Raw genomic sequence first — 19,074 nt, 5'->3', positions numbered from 1 at the left:
TCTCTTCTGCACAGCTTTGTCCTTGGTTTCAATCCCAGTTCCTTACCCTCTACAAAAACTTTCTATTGCTTTTCATGTTGGTATCTAAACCAAATGCACCATTGAAGCTGGTGCATGATAGTCATTGAACTCAGGGTCCTAATGTTTAGAACCGAGAGCGCAAAGATCAGAGGGCGTTGGTGGTATAGTGGTGAGCATAGCTGCCTTCCAAGCAGTTGAACCGGGTTCGATTCCCGGCCAACGCAGTACAAATACTTATATATTCTGCAAGCAGGATATATTTTAAAGCAACATTTCACAAAATGGTAATATAATTAAGAGGTTAATCAGCCATTATATAAAAAATAAACAAATATGTAGGCAAGCATTTCGATCGCCCCTTCTGCTATATTCATTGTCCTAATATATGATAAGTTTCATAAACCAGAGTCACCACTCACATGTACTGGTAAAAAAATATGTTACAGTGGCAGACAATGAAAGGGCTGAGGCCTGACCAGACATTTTAACTCCAGCATCTCTATGTTAAAAAGCATTTCCTAGGCAATATTTAGCCTCTGAAAAAAATATGCAAGATCCAGCAATAAATCTGGCAAAAGTCCCCAACATTTTGTGCATACTTGTGCCCTCACCTGAATGTAGCACCACCTTGTAGCCGTCGGAGGTAACTGCAGCTCACAAAATGTTTCATCAGAGGGCAAGTTTAAAGGAATCCAAAAGGCAGATGTCCATGGAAAGAGCCTCCGACTGCAGCAGGAAGTTTGGATGCTTCAAATTTGCATAGCTTCCAGTCCAACGTCCTCTCATGTACCGAATGCTCCCAAACGCTCTAAAGCCTTATACCCGGCAAGCCCTCACCGGGTAGATCTCTGGCTCCCAGGTAAAGCCAAATACTGAGCATGCAAGCACTAGGATCACAGAGAGAGAGAGAGAGACAGAGAGCGTCGGAGAGCTGTTGTCTTGTTAAAGGCCTGAAACGGCTAGTGCCTAAGAGGGTCTGGACTTTCAGTTGTGACTGATTGTGAGAGGGGAAGATAAAGATTTTCTGCACCCAGCATGCCTTGCGATATACTTAGGCAAATGAGGTGAGAGCCCGACCAATCCCACGTCACTTCTCTGAATGCCTCCTCATCTGCATAAAGAGAACACTTTCACAAAGGAGCAGAGTGGCGCAGCGGAAGCGTGCTGGGCCCATAACCCAGAGGTCGATGGATCGAAACCATCCTCTGCTAATTTTGCTTGATTTTCCTTCCAAGGACCAAGCTGTCATTTCCACATAGCCAGAAAGGAAAAGTGCAAGCTTGTGCCAGCTATGTGAGAAAAGACTTCTCAACTATTCGTGTCTGTGTAATACAAGAGTGATCGTGAAAGGTACAACCCTGTACTTTGAAAGTAAAGACACACAATTATAACCATAAATGACTGACTGGTGGGAGCTTCACACAACTTTCTGGGCATGCTTTGAATTTCATTCTTCCCTTTTTGTTCTGCTCTTATCTATCTCCTGGGCATTTCATGGAATGTTCTCTTTCTCTTCCCTGCTTTGCTTCCCATGCTGCCTATATATGCTCATTTCTACTATTTGTACTGTTGCTTTTCATTTCTTCTCTTCTGCACAACTTTGTCCTTGGTTTCAATCCCCAGTTCCTTACCCTCTGCAAAAAACGTTCTACTGCTTCTCATGTTGGTATCTAAACCAAATGCACCATTGAAGCTGGTGCAAGATAGTCATTGATTTCTGCAACGTAATATTTAGAACCGAGAGCTAACACATCAGAGGGCGTTGGTGGTATAGTGGTGAGCATAGCTGCTTCCCAAGCAGTTGACCCGGGTTCGATTCCCGGCCAACGCACTGAAAATACTTATATATTCTGCAAGCAGGATATATTGTAATGCAACATGTCACAAAATGGAAATTTCACGAACAGATTAATCAGCCATATATAAAAAAATAAACAAATACGTGGGCAAACATCTCAATCGCACCTTCTGCTACATACATTGTCCTAATATATGATAAGTTTCATAAAGCAGAGTCACAACACACATGTGCTGGTAATAAATTTGTTACAGTGGGCAAACAATGGAAGGGCTGAGGCCCGACCAGACATTGTAACTCCAGCATCTCTATGTTAAAAAGCATTTCTAGGCAATATCTAGCCTCTGAAAAAATATGCAAGATCCACCGATAAATCTGGCAAAAGTCCCTAACATTTTGTGCATACTTGTGCTCTCACCTGAATGTAGCGCCACCTTGTAGCTGTCGAAGGAAACTGCTGCTCACAAAATGTTTTATCAGAAGGCAAGTTGAGAGGAATCCAAGAGTCAGATGTCCATGGAAAGAACCACTCACTGAAGCAGGAATGTTGGAGGCTTCATATTCGCATAGTTTCCTGTCCAACGTCCACTCACGTCCCGAACGCTCCCAAACGCTCAAAAGCCTCTCACCGGGTATATCTCTGGCTCCAAGGTAAAGCCAAATCCTGAGCATGCTAGTGCTAGGATCACAGAGCGAGAGAGAGATGGTTCAAGAGCTACTGTCTTGATAAAGGCCTGAAACGGCTAGTGCCTAAGAGTGTCTGACTTTCAGTTATGACTGATTGTGAGAGGGGAAGATGAAGTTTTTCTGCACCCAGCATGCCTTGGGATATACTTATGCAAATGAGGTGAGAGCCAGACCAATCCCATGCTACTCTGCCTAATGCTCCTTATCTGCATAAAAAGAACACTTTCACAACGGAGCAAAGTGGCGCAGCGGAAGTGTGCTGGGCCCATAACCCAGAGGTCGATGGATCGAAACCATCCTCTGCTAATTTTGCTTGATTTTACTTCCAAGGACCAAGCTGTCATTTCCACGCTACCAGCAAGGAAAAGCGCAAGCTTGTGCCAGCTATGTGAGAAAAGACTTCTCAACTATCTGTGTCTGCTGAAATACAAGAGAGGGATCGTCAAAAGCTCCACACTGTACTTTGAAAGTAAAGGCACACAATAATAAGCATGAATGACTGGTGGGACCTTCAAACACTTTTATGTGGAGGCTTTGAATTTCATTCTTCCCTTTTTTGTTCTGCTCTTATCTATCTCCTGGGCATTTCATGGAATGTTCTCTATTTCTCTTCCCTGCTTTGCTTCCCATGCTGCCTCTATGTGTTCATATCTATTATTTGTATTGCTGCTTTCCATTCTTCTCTTCTGCACAGCTTTGTCCTTGGTTTCAATCCCAGTTCCTTACCCTCTACAAAAACTTTCTATTGCTTTTCATGTTGGTATCTAAACCAAATGCACCATTGAAGCTGGTGCATGATAGTCATTGAACTCAGGGTCCTAATGTTTAGAACCGAGAGCGCAAAGATCAGAGGGCGTTGGTGGTATAGTGGTGAGCATAGCTGCCTTCCAAGCAGTTGACCCGGGTTCGATTCCCGGCCAACGCAGTACAAATACTTATATATTCTGCAAGCAGGATATATTTTAAAGCAACATTTCACAAAATGGTAATATAATTAAGAGGTTAATCAGCCATTATATAAAAAATAAACAAATATGTAGGCAAGCATTTCGATCGCCCCTTCTGCTATATTCATTGTCCTAATATATGATAAGTTTCATAAAGCAGAGTCACCACTCACATGTACTGGTAAAAAAATATGTTACAGTGGGCAGACAATGAAAGGGCTGAGGCCCGACCAGACATTTTAACTCCAGCATCTCTATGTTAAAAAGCATTTCCTAGGCAATATTTAGCCTCTGAAAAAAATATGCAAGATCCAGCAATAAATCTGGCAAAAGTCCCCAACATTTTGTGCATACTTGTGCCCTCACCTGAATGTAGCACCACCTTGTAGCCGTCTGAGGTAACTGCAGCTCACAAAATGTTTCATCAGAGGGCAAGTTTAGAGGAATCCAAAAGGCAGATGTCCATGGCAAGAGCCTCCGACTGCAGCAGGAAGTTTGGATGCTTCAAATTTGCATAGCTTCCAGTCCAACGTCCTCTCATGTACCGAACGCTCCCAAACGCTCTAAAGCCTTATACCGGCAAGCCCTCACCGGGTAGATCTCTGGCTCCCAGGTAAAGCCAAATACTGAGCATGCAAGCACTAGGATCACAGAGAGAGAGAGAGACAGAGAGCGTCGGAGAGCTGTTGTCTTGTTAAAGGCCTGAAACGGCTAGTGAATAAGAGGGTCTGGACTTTCAGTTGTGACTGATTGTGAGAGGGGAAGATAAAGATTTTCTGCACCCAGCATGCCTTGCGATATACTTAGGCAAATGAGGTGAGAGCCCGACCAATCCCACGTCACTTCTCTGAATGCCTCCTCATCTGCATAAACAGAACACTTTCACAAAGGAGCAGAGTGGCGCAGCGGAAGCGTGCTGGGCCCATAACCCAGAGGTCGATGGATCGAAACCATCCTCTGCTAATTTTGCTTGATTTTCCTTCCAAGGACCAAGCTGTCATTTCCACATAGCCAGAAAGGAAAAGTGCAAGCTTGTACCAGCTATGTGAGAAAAGACTTCTCAACTATTCGTGTCTGTGTAATACAAGAGTGATCGTGAAAGGTACAACCCTGTACTTTGAAAGTAAAGACACACAATTATAACCATAAATGACTGGTGGGAGCTTCACACAACTTTCTGGGCATGCTTTGAATTTCATTCTTCCCTTTTTGTTCTGCTCTTATCTATCTCCTGGGCATTTCATGGAATGTTCTCTTTCTCTTCCCTGCTTTGCTTCCCATGCTGCCTATATATGCTCATTTCTACTATTTGTACTGTTGCTTTTCATTTCTTCTCTTCTGCACAACTTTGTCCTTGGTTTCAATCCCCAGTTCCTTACCCTTTGCAAAAAACGTTCTACTGCTTCTCATGTTGGTATCTAAACCAAATGCACCATTGAAGCTGGTGCAAGATAGTCATTGATTTCTGCAACGTAATATTTAGAACCGAGAGCTAACACATCAGAGGGCGTTGGTGGTATAGTGGTGAGCATAGCTGCTTCCCAAGCAGTTGACCCGGGTTCGATTCCCGGCCAACGCACTGAAAATACTTATATATTCTGCAAGCAGGATATATTGTAATGCAACATGTCACAAAATGGAAATTTCACGAACAGATTAATCAGCCATATATAAAAAAATAAACAAATACGTGGGCAAACATCTCAATCGCACCTTCTGCTACATACATTGTCCTAATATATGATAAGTTTCATAAAGCAGAGTCACAACACACATGTGCTGGTAATAAATTTGTTACAGTGGGCAAACAATGGAAGGGCTGAGGCCCGACCAGACATTGTAACTCCAGCATCTCTATGTTAAAAAGCATTTCTAGGCAATATCTAGCCTCTGAAAAAAATATGCAAGATCCACCGATAAATCTGGCAAAAGTCCCTAACATTTTGTGCATACTTGTGCTCTCACCTGAATGTAGCGCCACCTTGTAGCTGTCGAAGGAAACTGCTGCTCACAAAATGTTTTATCAGAAGGCAAGTTGAGAGGAATCCAAGAGTCAGATGTCCATGGAAAGAACCACTCACTGAAGCAGGAATGTTGGAGGCTTCATATTCGCATAGTTTCCTGTCCAACGTCCACAACGCTCCCAAACGCTCAAAAGCCTCACACCGGGCAAGCCCTCACCGGGTATATCTCTGGCTCCAAGGTAAAGCCAAATCCTGAGCATGCTAGTGCTAGGATCACAGAGCGAGAGAGAGATGGTTCAAGAGCTACTGTCTTGATAAAGGCCTGAAACGGCTAGTGCCTAAGAGTGTCTGACTTTCATTTATGACTGATTGTGAGAGGGGAAGATGAAGTTTTTCTGCACCCAGCATGCCTTGGGATATACTTATGCAAATGAGGTGAGAGCCAGACCAATCCCATGCTACTCTGCCTAATGCTCCTTATCTGCATAAAAAGAACACTTTCACAACGGAGCAGAGTGGCGCAGCGGAAGCGTGCTGGGCCCATAACCCAGAGGTCGATGGATCGAAACCATCCTCTGCTAATTTTGCTTGATTTTACTTCCAAGGACCAAGCTGTCATTTCCACGCTACCAGCAAGGAAAAGCGCAAGCTTGTGCCAGCTATGTGAGAAAAGACTTCTCAACTATCTGTGTCTGCTGAAATACAAGAGAGGGATCGTCAAAGGCTCCACACTGTACTTTGAAAGTAAAGGCACACAATAATAAGCATGAATGACTGGTGGGACCTTCAAACACTTTTATGTGGAGGCTTTGAATTTCATTCTTCCCTTTTTTGGTTCTGCTCTTATCTATCTCCTGGGCATTTCATGGAATGTTCTCTATTTCTCTTCCCTGCTTTGCTTCCCATGCTGCCTCTATGTGTTCATATCTATTATTTGTATTGCTGCTTTCCATTCTTCTCTTCTGCACAGCTTTGTCCTTGGTTTCAATCCCAGTTCCTTACCCTCTACAAAAACTTTCTATTGCTTTTCATGTTGGTATCTAAACCAAATGCACCATTGAAGCTGGTGCATGATAGTCATTGAACTCAGGGTCCTAATGTTTAGAACCGAGAGCGCAAAGATCAGAGGGCGTTGGTGGTATAGTGGTGAGCATAGCTGCCTTCCAAGCAGTTGACCCGGGTTCGATTCCCGGCCAACGCAGTACAAATACTTATATATTCTGCAAGCAGGATATATTTTAAAGCAACATTTCACAAAATGGTAATATAATTAAGAGGTTAATCAGCCATTATATAAAAAATAAACAAATATGTAGGCAAGCATTTCGATCGCCCCTTCTGCTATATTCATTGTCCTAATATATGATAAGTTTCATAAAGCAGAGTCACCACTCACATGTACTGGTAAAAAAATATGTTACAGTGGGCAGACAATGAAAGGGCTGAGGCCCAACCAGACATTTTAACTCCAGCATCTCTATGTTAAAAAGCATTTCCTAGGCAATATTTAGCCTCTGAAAAAAATATGCAAGATCCAGCAATAAATCTGGCAAAAGTCCCCAACATTTTGTGCATACTTGTGCCCTCACCTGAATGTAGCACCACCTTGTAGCCGTCGGAGGTAACTGCAGCTCACAAAATGTTTCATCAGAGGGCAAGTTTAGAGGAATCCAAAAGGCAGATGTCCATGGAAAGAGCCTCCGACTGCAGCAGGAAGTTTGGATGCTTCAAATTTGCATAGCTTCCAGTCCAACGTCCTCTCATGTACCGAACGCTCCCAAACGCTCTAAAGCCTTATACCAGCAAGCCCTCACCGGGTAGATCTCTGGCTCCCAGGTAAAGCCAAATACTGAGCATGCAAGCACTAGGATCACAGAGAGAGAGAGAGACAGAGAGCGTCGGAGAGCTGTTGTCTTGTTAAAGGCCTGAAACGGCTAGTGAATAAGAGGGTCTGAGCTTTCAGTTGTGACTGATTGTGAGAGGGGAAGATAAAGATTTTCTGCACCCAGCATGCCTTGCGATATACTTAGGCAAATGAGGTGAGAGCCCGACCAATCCCACGTCACTTCTCTGAATGCCTCCTCATCTGCATAAACAGAACACTTTCACAAAGGAGCAGAGTGGCGCAGCGGAAGCGTGCTGGGCCCATAACCCAGAGGTCGATGGATCGAAACCATCCTCTGCTAATTTTGCTTGATTTTCCTTCCAAGGACCAAGCTGTCATTTCCACATAGCCAGAAAGGAAAAGTGCAAGCTTGTACCAGCTATGTGAGAAAAGACTTCTCAACTATTCGTGTCTGTGTAATACAAGAGTGATCGTGAAAGGTACAACCCTGTACTTTGAAAGTAAAGACACACAATTATAACCATAAATGACTGGTGGGAGCTTCACACAACTTTCTGGGCATGCTTTGAATTTCATTCTTCCCTTTTTGTTCTGCTCTTATCTATCTCCTGGGCATTTCATGGAATGTTCTCTTTCTCTTCCCTGCTTTGCTTCCCATGCTGCCTATATATGCTCATTTCTACTATTTGTACTGTTGCTTTTCATTTCTTCTCTTCTGCACAACTTTGTCCTTGGTTTCAATCCCCAGTTCCTTACCCTCTGCAAAAAACGTTCTACTGCTTCTCATGTTGGTATCTAAACCAAATGCACCATTGAAGCTGGTGCAAGATAGTCATTGATTTCTGCAACGTAATATTTAGAACCGAGAGCTAACACATCAGAGGGCGTTGGTGGTATAGTGGTGAGCATAGCTGCTTCCCAAGCAGTTGACCCGGGTTCGATTCCCGGCCAACGCACTGAAAATACTTATATATTCTGCAAGCAGGATATATTGTAATGCAACATGTCACAAAATGGAAATTTCACGAACAGATTAATCAGCCATATATAAAAAAATAAACAAATACGTGGGCAAACATCTCAATCGCACCTTCTGCTACATACATTGTCCTAATATATGATAAGTTTCATAAAGCAGAGTCACAACACACATGTGCTGGTAATAAATTTGTTACAGTGGGCAAACAATGGAAGGGCTGAGGCCCGACCAGACATTGTAACTCCAGCATCTCTATGTTAAAAAGCATTTCTAGGCAATATCTAGCCTCTGAAAAAAATATGCAAGATCCACCGATAAATCTGGCAAAAGTCCCTAACATTTTGTGCATACTTGTGCTCTCACCTGAATGGAGCGCCACCTTGTAGCTGTCGAAGGAAACTGCTGCTCACAAAATGTTTTATCAGAAGGCAAGTTGAGAGGAATCCAAGAGTCAGATGTCCATGGAAAGAACCACTCACTGAAGCAGGAATGTTGGAGGCTTCATATTCGCATAGTTTCCTGTCCAACGTCCACAACGCTCCCAAACGCTCAAAAGCCTCACACCGGGCAAGCCCTCACCGGGTATATCTCTGGCTCCAAGGTAAAGCCAAATCCTGAGCATGCTAGTGCTAGGATCACAGAGCGAGAGAGAGATGGTTCAAGAGCTACTGTCTTGATAAAGGCCTGAAACGGCTAGTGCCTAAGAGTGTCTGACTTTCAGTTATGACTGATTGTGAGAGGGGAAGATGAAGTTTTTCTGCACCCAGCATGCCTTGGGATATACTTATGCAAATGAGGTGAGAGCCAGACCAATCCCATGCTACTCTGCCTAATGCTCCTTATCTGCATAAAAAGAACACTTTCACAACGGAGCAGAGTGGCGCAGCGGAAGCGTGCTGGGCCCATAACCCAGAGGTCGATGGATCGAAACCATCCTCTGCTAATTTTGCTTGATTTTACTTCCAAGGACCAAGCTGTCATTTCCACGCTACCAGCAAGGAAAAGCGCAAGCTTGTGCCAGCTATGTGAGAAAAGACTTCTCAACTATCTGTGTCTGCTGAAATACAAGAGAGGGATCGTCAAAAGCTCCACACTGTACTTTGAAAGTAAAGGCACACAATAATAAGCATGAATGACTGGTGGGACCTTCAAACACTTTTATGTGGAGGCTTTGAATTTCATTCTTCCCTTTTTTGTTCTGCTCTTATCTATCTCCTGGGCATTTCATGGAATGTTCTCTATTTCTCTTCCCTGCTTTGCTTCCCATGCTGCCTCTATGTGTTCATATCTATTATTTGTATTGCTGCTTTCCATTCTTCTCTTCTGCACAGCTTTGTCCTTGGTTTCAATCCCCAGTTCCTTACCCTCTGCAAAAAACGTTCTACTGCTTCTCATGTTGGTATCTAAACCAAATGCACCATTGAAGCTGGTGCATGATAGTCATTGAACTCAGGGTCCTAATGTTTAGAACCGAGAGCGCAAAGATCAGAGGGCATTGGTGGTATAGTGGTGAGCATAGCTGCCTTCCAAGCAGTTGACCCGGGTTCGATTCCCGGCCAACGCAGTACAAATACTTATATATTCTGCAAGCAGGATATATTTTAAAGCAACATTTCACAAAATGGTAATATAATTAAGAGGTTAATCAGCCATTATATAAAAAATAAACAAATATGTAGGCAAGCATTTCGATCGCCCCTTCTGCTATATTCATTGTCCTAATATATGATAAGTTTCATAAAGCAGAGTCACCACTCACATGTACTGGTAAAAAAATATGTTACAGTGGGCAGACAATGAAAGGGCTGAGGCCCGACCAGACATTTTAACTCCAGCATCTCTATGTTAAAAAGCATTTCCTAGGCAATATTTAGCCTCTGAAAAAAATATGCAAGATCCAGCAATAAATCTGGCAAAAGTCCCCAACATTTTGTGCATACTTGTGCCCTCACCTGAATGTAGCACCACCTTGTAGCCGTCGGAGGTAACTGCAGCTCACAAAATGTTTCATCAGAGGGCAAGTTTAGAGGAATCCAAAAGGCAGATGTCCATGGAAAGAGCCTCCAACTGCAGCAGGAAGTTTGGATGCTTCAAATTTGCATAGCTTCCAATCCAACGTCCTCTCATGTACCGAACGCTCCCAAACGCTCTAAAGCCTTATACCGGCAAGCCCTCACCGGGTAGATCTCTGGCTCCCAGGTAAAGCCAAATACTGAGCATGCAAGCACTAGGATCACAGAGAGAGAGAGAGACAGAGAGCGTCGGAGAGCTGTTGTCTTGTTAAAGGCCTGAAACGGCTAGTGAATAAGAGGGTCTGGACTTTCAGTTGTGACTGATTGTGAGAGGGGAAGATAAAGATTTTCTGCACCCAGCATGCCTTGCGATATACTTAGGCAAATGAGGTGAGAGCCCGACCAATCCCACGTCACTTCTCTGAATGCCTCCTCATCTGCATAAACAGAACACTTTCACAAAGGAGCAGAGTGGCGCAGCGGAAGCGTGCTGGGCCCATAACCCAGAGGTCGATGGATCGAAACCATCCTCTGCTAATTTTGCTTGATTTTCCTTCCAAGGACCAAGCTGTCATTTCCACATAGCCAGAAAGGAAAAGTGCAAGCTTGTACCAGCTATGTGAGAAAAGACTTCTCAACTATTCGTGTCTGTGTAATACAAGAGTGATCGTGAAAGGTACAACCCTGTACTTTGAAAGTAAAGACACACAATTATAACCATAAATGACTGGTGGGAGCTTCACACAACTTTCTGGGCATGCTTTGAATTTCATTCTTCCCTTTTTGTTCTGCTCTTATCTATCTCCTGGGCATTTCATGGAATGTTCTCTTTCTCTTCCCTGCTTTGCTTCCCATGCTGCCTATATATGCTCATTTCTACTATTTGTACTGTTGCTTTTCATTTCTTCTCTTCTGCACAACTTTGTCCTTGGTTTCAATCCCCAGTTCCTTACCCTCTGCAAAAAACGTTCTACTGCTTCTCATGTTGGTATCTAAACCAAATGCACCATTGAAGCTGGTGCAAGATAGTCATTGATTTCTGCAACGTAATATTTAGAACCGAGAGCTAACACATCAGAGGGCGTTGGTGGTATAGTGGTGAGCATAGCTGCTTCCCAAGCAGTTGACCCGGGTTCGATTCCCGGCCAACGCACTGAAAATACTTATATATTCTGCAAGCAGGATATATTGTAATGCAACATGTCACAAAATGGAAATTTCACGAACAGATTAATCAGCCATATATAAAAAAATAAACAAATACGTGGGCAAACATCTCAATCGCACCTTCTGCTACATACATTGTCCTAATATATGATAAGTTTCATAAAGCAGAGTCACAACACACATGTGCTGGTAATAAATTTGTTACAGTGGGCAAACAATGGAAGGGCTGAGGCCCGACCAGACATTGTAACTCCAGCATCTCTATGTTAAAAAGCATTTCTAGGCAATATCTAGCCTCTGAAAAAAATATGCAAGATCCACCGATAAATCTGGCAAAAGTCCCTAACATTTTGTGCATACTTGTGCTCTCACCTGAATGTAGCGCCACCTTGTAGCTGTCGAAGGAAACTGCTGCTCACAAAATGTTTTATCAGAAGGCAAGTTGAGAGGAATCCAAGAGTCAGATGTCCATGGAAAGAACCACTCACTGAAGCAGGAATGTTGGAGGCTTCATATTCGCATAGTTTCCTGTCCAACGTCCACAACGCTCCCAAACGCTCAAAAGCCTCACACCGGGCAAGCCCTCACCGGGTATATCTCTGGCTCCAAGGTAAAGCCAAATCCTGAGCATGCTAGTGCTAGGATCACAGAGCGAGAGAGAGATGGTTCAAGAGCTACTGTCTTGATAAAGGCCTGAAACGGCTAGTGCCTAAGAGTGTCTGACTTTCAGTTATGACTGATTGTGAGAGGGGAAGATGACGTTTTTCTGCACCCAGCATGCCTTGGGATATACTTATGCAAATAAGGTGAGAGCCAGACCAATCCCATGCTACTCTGCCTAATGCTCCTTATCTGCATAAAAAGAACACTTTCACAACGGAGCAGAGTGGCGCAGCGGAAGCGTGCTGGGCCCATAACCCAGAGGTCGATGGATCGAAACCATCCTCTGCTAATTTTGCTTGATTTTACTTCCAAGGACCAAGCTGTCATTTCCACGCTACCAGCAAGGAAAAGCGCAAGCTTGTGCCAGCTATGTGAGAAAAGACTTCTCAACTATCTGTGTCTGCTGAAATACAAGAGAGGGATCGTCAAAGGCTCCACACTGTACTTTGAAAGTAAAGGCACACAATAATAAGCATGAATGACTGGTGGGACCTTCAAACACTTTTATGTGGAGGCTTTGAATTTCATTCTTCCCTTTTTTGTTCTGCTCTTATCTATCTCCTGGGCATTTCATGGAATGTTCTCTATTTCTCTTCCCTGCTTTGCTTCCCATGCTGCCTCTATGTGTTCATATCTATTATTTGTATTGCTGCTTTCCATTCTTCTCTTCTGCACAGCTTTGTCCTTGGTTTCAATCCCAGTTCCTTACCCTCTACAAAAACTTTCTATTGCTTTTCATGTTGGTATCTAAACCAAATGCACCATTGAAGCTGGTGCATGATAGTCATTGAACTCAGGGTCCTAATGTTTAGAACCGAGAGCGCAAAGATCAGAGGGCGTTGGTGGTATAGTGGTGAGCATAGCTGCCTTCCAAGCACTTGACCCGGGTTCGATTCCCGGCCAACGCAGTACAAATACTTATATATTCTGCAAGCAGGATATATTTTAAAGCAACATTTCACAAAATGGTAATATAATTAAGAGGTTAATCAGCCATTATATAAAAAATAAACAAATATGTAGGCAAGCATTGCGATCGCCCCTTCTGCTATATTCATTGTCCTAATATATGATAAGTTTCATAAAGCAGAGTCACCACTCACATGTACTGGTAAAAAAATATGTTACAGTGGGCAGACAATGAAAGGGCTGAGGCCCAACCAGACATTTTAACTCCAGCATCTCTATGTTAAAAAGCATTTCCTAGGCAATATTTAGCCTCTGAAAAAAATATGCAAGATCCAGCAATAAATCTGGCAAAAGTCCCCAACATTTTGTGCATACTTGTGCCCTCACCTGAATGTAGCACCACCTTGTAGCCGTCGGAGGTAACTGCAGCTCACAAAATGTTTCATCAGAGGGCAAGTTTAGAGGAATCCAAAAGGCAGATGTCCATGGAAAGAGCCTCCGACTGCAGCAGGAAGTTTGGATGCTTCAAATTTGCATAGCTTCCAGTCCAACGTCCTCTCATGTACCGAACGCTCCCAAACGCTCTAAAGCCTTATACCGGCAAGCCCTCACCGGGTAGATCTCTGGCTCCCAGGTAAAGCCAAATACTGAGCATGCAAGCACTAGGATCACAGAGAGAGAGAGAGACAGAGAGCGTCGGAGAGCTGTTGTCTTGTTAAAGGCCTGAAACGGCTAGTGAATAAGAGGGTCTGGACTTTCAGTTGTGACTGATTGTGAGAGGGGAAGATAAAGATTTTCTGCACCCAGCATGCCTTGCGATATACTTAGGCAAATGAGGTGAGAGCCCGACCAATCCCACGTCACTTCTCTGAATGCCTCCTCATCTGCATAAACAGAACACTTTCACAAAGGAGCAGAGTGGCGCAGCGGAAGCGTGCTGGGCCCATAACCCAGAGGTCGATGGATCGAAACCATCCTCTGCTAATTTTGCTTGATTTTCCTTCCAAGGACCAAGCTGTCATTTCCACATAGCCAGAAAGGAAAAGTGCAAGCTTGTACCAGCTATGTGAGAAAAGACTTCTCAACTATTCGTGTCTGTGTAATACAAGAGTGATCGTGAAAGGTACAACCCTGTACTTTGAAAGTAAAGACACACAATTATAACCATAAATGACTGGTGGGAGCTTCACACAACTTTCTGGGCATGCTTTGAATTTCATTCTTCCCTTTTTGTTCTGCTCTTATCTATCTCCTGGGCATTTCATGGAATGTTCTCTTTCTCTTCCCTGCTTTGCTTCCCATGCTGCCTATATATGCTCATTTCTACTATTTGTACTGTTGCTTTTCATTTCTTCTCTTCTGCACAACTTTGTCCTTGGTTTCAATCCCCAGTTCCTTACCCTCTGCAAAAAACGTTCTACTGCTTCTCATGTTGGTATCTAAACCAAATTCACCATTGAAGCTGGTGCAAGATAGTCATTGATTTCTGCAACGTAATATTTAGAACCGAGAGCTAACACATCAGAGGGCGTTGGTGGTATAGTGGTGAGCATAGCTGCTTCCCAAGCAGTTGACCCGGGTTCGATTCCCGGCCAACGCACTGAAAATACTTATATATTCTGCAAGCAGGATATATTGTAATGCAACATGTCACAAAATGGAAATTTCACGAACAGATTAATCAGCCATATATAAAAAAATAAACAAATACGTGGGCAAACATCTCAATCGCACCTTCTGCTACATACATTGTCCTAATATATCATAAGTTTCATAAAGCAGAGTCACAACACACATGTGCTGGTAATAAATTTGTTACAGTGGGCAAACAATGGAAGGGCTGAGGCCCGACCAGACATTGTAACTCCAGCATCTCTATGTTAAAAAGCATTTCTAGGCAATATCTAGCCTCTGAAAAAAATATGCAAGATCCACCGATAAATATGGCAAAAGTCCCTAACATTTTGTGCATACTTGTGCTCTCACCTGAATGTAGCGCCACCTTGTAGCTGTCGAAGGAAACTGCTGCTCACAAAATGTTTTATCAGAAGGCAAGTTGAGAGGAATCCAAGAGTCAGATGTCCATGGAAAGAACCACTCACTGAAGCAGGAATGTTGGAGGCTTCATATTCGCATAGTTTCCTGTCCAACGTCCACAACGCTCCCAAACGCTCAAAAGCCTCACACCGGGCAAGCCCTCACCGGGTATATCTCTGGCTCCAAGGTAAAGCCAAATCCTGAGCATGCTAGTGCTAGGATCACAGAGCGAGAGAGAGATGGTTCAAGAGCTACTGTCTTGATAAAGGCCTGAAACGGCTAGTGCCTAAGAGTGTCTGACTTTCAGTTATGACTGATTGTGAGAGGGGAAGATGACGTTTTTCTGCACCCAGCATGCCTTGGGATATACTTATGCAAATGAGGTGAGAGCCAGACCAATCCCATGCTACTCTGCCTAATGCTCCTTATCTGCATAAAAAGAACACTTTCACAACGGAGCAGAGTGGCGCAGCGGAAGCGTGCTGGGCCCATAACCCAGAGGTCGATGGATTGAAACCATCCTCTGCTAATTTTGCTTGATTTTACTTCCAAGGACCAAGCTGTCATTTCCACGCTACCAGCAAGGAAAAGCGCAAGCTTGTGCCAGCTATGTGAGAAAAGACTTCTCAACTATCTGTGTCTGCTGAAATACAAGAGAGGGATCGTCAAAGGCTCCACACTGTACTTTGAAAGTAAAGGCACACAATAATAAGCATGAATGACTGGTGGGACCTTCAAACACTTTTATGTGGAGGCTTTGAATTTCATTCTTCCCTTTTTTGTTCTGCTCTTATCTATCTCCTGGGCATTTCATGGAATGTTCTCTATTTCTCTTCCCTGCTTTGCTTCCCATGCTGCCTCTATGTGTTCATATCTATTATTTGTATTGCTGCTTTCCATTCTTCTCTTCTGCACAGCTTTGTCCTTGGTTTCAATCCCAGTTCCTTACCCTCTACAAAAACTTTCTATTGCTTTTCATGTTGGTATCTAAACCAAATGCACCATTGAAGCTGGTGCATGATAGTCATTGAACTCAGGGTCCTAATGTTTAGAACCGAGAGCGCAAAGATCAGAGGGCGTTGGTGGTATAGTGGTGAGCATAGCTGCCTTCCAAGCACTTGACCCGGGTTCGATTCCCGGCCAACGCAGTACAAATACTTATATATTCTGCAAGCAGGATATATTTTAAAGCAACATTTCACAAAATGGTAATATAATTAAGAGGTTAATCAGCCATTATATAAAAAATAAACAAATATGTAGGCAAGCATTTCGATCGCCCCTTCTGCTATATTCATTGTCCTAATATATGATAAGTTTCATAAAGCAGAGTCACCACTCACATGTACTGGTAAAAAAATATGTTACAGTGGGCAGACAATGAAAGGGCTGAGGCCCAACCAGACATTTTAACTCCAGCATCTCTATGTTAAAAAGCATTTCCTAGGCAATATTTAGCCTCTGAAAAAAATATGCAAGATCCAGCAATAAATCTGGCAAAAGTCCCCAACATTTTGTGCATACTTGTGCCCTCACCTGAATGTAGCACCACCTTGTAGCCGTCGGAGGTAACTGCAGCTCACAAAATGTTTCATCAGAGGGCAAGTTTAGAGGAATCCAAAAGGCAGATGTCCATGGAAAGAGCCTCCGACTGCAGCAGGAAGTTTGGATGCTTCAAATTTGCATAGCTTCCAGTCCAACGTCCTCTCATGTACCGAACGCTCCCAAACGCTCTAAAGCCTTATACCGGCAAGCCCTCACCGGGTAGATCTCTGGCTCCCAGGTAAAGCCAAATACTGAGCATGCAAGCACTAGGATCACAGAGAGAGAGAGAGACAGAGAGCGTCGGAGAGCTGTTGTCTTGTTAAAGGCCTGAAACGGCTAGTGAATAAGAGGGTCTGGACTTTCAGTTGTGACTGATTGTGAGAGGGGAAGATAAAGATTTTCTGCACCCAGCATGCCTTGCGATATACTTAGGCAAATGAGGTGAGAGCCCGACCAATCCCACGTCACTTCTCTGAATGCCTCCTCATCTGCATAAACAGAACACTTTCACAAAGGAGCAGAGTGGCGCAGCGGAAGCGTGCTGGGCCCATAACCCAGAGGTCGATGGATCGAAACCATCCTCTGCTAATTTTGCTTGATTTTCCTTCCAAGGACCAAGCTGTCATTTCCACATAGCCAGAAAGGAAAAGTGCAAGCTTGTACCAGCTATGTGAGAAAAGACTTCTCAACTATTCGTGTCTGTGTAATACAAGAGTGATCGTGAAAGGTACAACCCTGTACTTTGAAAGTAAAGACACACAATTATAACCATAAATGACTGGTGGGAGCTTCACACAACTTTCTGGGCATGCTTTGAATTTCATTCTTCCCTTTTTGTTCTGCTCTTATCTATCTCCTGGGCATTTCATGGAATGTTCTCTTTCTCTTCCCTGCTTTGCTTCCCATGCTGCCTATATATGCTCATTTCTACTATTTGTACTGTTGCTTTTCATTTCTTCTCTTCTGCACAACTTTGTCCTTGGTTTCAATCCCCAGTTCCTTACCCTCTGCAAAAAACGTTCTACTGCTTCTCATGTTGGTATCTAAACCAAATGCACCATTGAAGCTGGTGCAAGATAGTCATTGATTTCTGCAACGTAATATTTAGAACCGAGAGCTAACACATCAGAGGGCGTTGGTGGTATAGTGGTGAGCATAGCTGCTTCCCAAGCAGTTGACCCGGGTTCGATTCCCGGCCAACGCACTGAAAATACTTATATATTCTGCAAGCAGGATATATTGTAATGCAACATGTCACAAAATGGAAATTTCATGAACAGATTAATCAGCCATATATAAAAAAATAAACAAATACGTGGGCAAACATCTCAATCGCACCTTCTGCTACATACATTGTCCTAATATATGATAAGTTTCATAAAGCAGAGTCACAACACACATGTGCTGGTAATAAATTTGTTACAGTGGGCAAACAATGGAAGGGCTGAGGCCCGACCAGACATTGTAACTCCAGCATCTCTATGTTAAAAAGCATTTCTAGGCAATATCTAGCCTCTGAAAAAAATATGCAAGATCCACCGATAAATCTGGCAAAAGTCCCTAACATTTTGTGCATACTTGTGCTCTCACCTGAATGTAGCGCCACCTTGTAGCTGTCGAAGGAAACTGCTGCTCACAAAATGTTTTATCAGAAGGCAAGTTGAGAGGAATCCAAGAGTCAGATGTCCATGGAAAGAACCACTCACTGAAGCAGGAATGTTGGAGGCTTCATATTCGCATAGTTTCCTGTCCAACGTCCACAACGCTCCCAAACGCTCAAAAGCCTCACACCGGGCAAGCCCTCACCGGGTATATCTCTGGCTCCAAGGTAAAGCCAAATCCTGAGCATGCTAGTGCTAGGATCACAGAGCGAGAGAGAGATGGTTCAAGAGCTACTGTCTTGATAAAGGCCTGAAACGGCTAGTGCCTAAGAGTGTCTGACTTTCAGTTATGACTGATTGTGAGAGGGGAAGATGAAGTTTTTCTGCACCCAGCATGCCTTGGGATATACTTATGCAAATGAGGTGAGAGCCAGACCAATCCCATGCTACTCTGTCTAATGCTCCTTATCTGCATAAAAAGAACACTTTCACAACGGAGCAGAGTGGCGCAGCGGAAGCGTGCTGGGCCCATAACCCAGAGGTCGATGGATCGAAACCATCCTCTGCTAATTTTGCTTGATTTTACTTCCAAGGACCAAGCTGTCATTTCCACGCTACCAGCAAGGAAAAGCGCAAGCTTGTGCCAGCTATGTGAGAAAAGACTTCTCAACTATCTGTGTCTGCTGAAATACAAGAGAGGGATCGTCAAAAGCTCGACACTGTACTTTGAAAGTAAAGGCACACAATAATAAGCATGAATGACTGGTGGGACCTTCAAACACTTTTATGTGGAGGCTTTGAATTTCATTCTTCCCTTTTTTGTTCTGCTCTTATCTATCTCCTGGGCATTTCATGGAATGTTCTCTATTTCTCTTCCCTGCTTTGCTTCCCATGCTGC

At 43.6% G+C, this 19,074-nt stretch overlaps 8 non-coding genes across 8 annotated transcripts; all 8 read left to right on the top strand.

Annotated features, from left to right (window-relative positions):
• Positions 1-1,780: 1,780 nt before the first annotated feature.
• TRNAG-CCC (transfer RNA glycine (anticodon CCC)) lies at positions 1,781-1,852 on the top strand. Its single transcript has one exon. It is a non-coding gene; the product is annotated as a tRNA-Gly (tRNA).
• Positions 1,853-3,359: 1,507 nt separating this feature from the next.
• On the top strand, positions 3,360-3,431 carry TRNAG-UCC (transfer RNA glycine (anticodon UCC)). The gene has a single exon. It is a non-coding gene; the product is annotated as a tRNA-Gly (tRNA).
• A 1,529-nt stretch (positions 3,432-4,960) lies between these two features.
• Positions 4,961-5,032, top strand: TRNAG-CCC (transfer RNA glycine (anticodon CCC)). The gene has a single exon. It is a non-coding gene; the product is annotated as a tRNA-Gly (tRNA).
• Positions 5,033-6,546: 1,514 nt separating this feature from the next.
• On the top strand, positions 6,547-6,618 carry TRNAG-UCC (transfer RNA glycine (anticodon UCC)). Its single transcript has one exon. It is a non-coding gene; the product is annotated as a tRNA-Gly (tRNA).
• A 1,529-nt stretch (positions 6,619-8,147) lies between these two features.
• TRNAG-CCC (transfer RNA glycine (anticodon CCC)) lies at positions 8,148-8,219 on the top strand. Its single transcript has one exon. It is a non-coding gene; the product is annotated as a tRNA-Gly (tRNA).
• Positions 8,220-11,335: 3,116 nt separating this feature from the next.
• Positions 11,336-11,407, top strand: TRNAG-CCC (transfer RNA glycine (anticodon CCC)). Its single transcript has one exon. It is a non-coding gene; the product is annotated as a tRNA-Gly (tRNA).
• A 3,114-nt stretch (positions 11,408-14,521) lies between these two features.
• TRNAG-CCC (transfer RNA glycine (anticodon CCC)) lies at positions 14,522-14,593 on the top strand. Its single transcript has one exon. It is a non-coding gene; the product is annotated as a tRNA-Gly (tRNA).
• A 3,114-nt stretch (positions 14,594-17,707) lies between these two features.
• On the top strand, positions 17,708-17,779 carry TRNAG-CCC (transfer RNA glycine (anticodon CCC)). The gene has a single exon. It is a non-coding gene; the product is annotated as a tRNA-Gly (tRNA).
• Positions 17,780-19,074: the final 1,295 nt, after the last annotated feature.

This window comes from Lissotriton vulgaris, chromosome 9 (genome assembly GCF_964263255.1).
Source record: "Lissotriton vulgaris chromosome 9, aLisVul1.2, whole genome shotgun sequence".
Classification (NCBI taxonomy): domain Eukaryota; kingdom Metazoa; phylum Chordata; class Amphibia; order Caudata; family Salamandridae; genus Lissotriton; species Lissotriton vulgaris.
The sequence above is the reverse complement of the archived record's forward strand: the minus strand, read 5'-3'. Positions and strand labels throughout refer to the sequence as shown.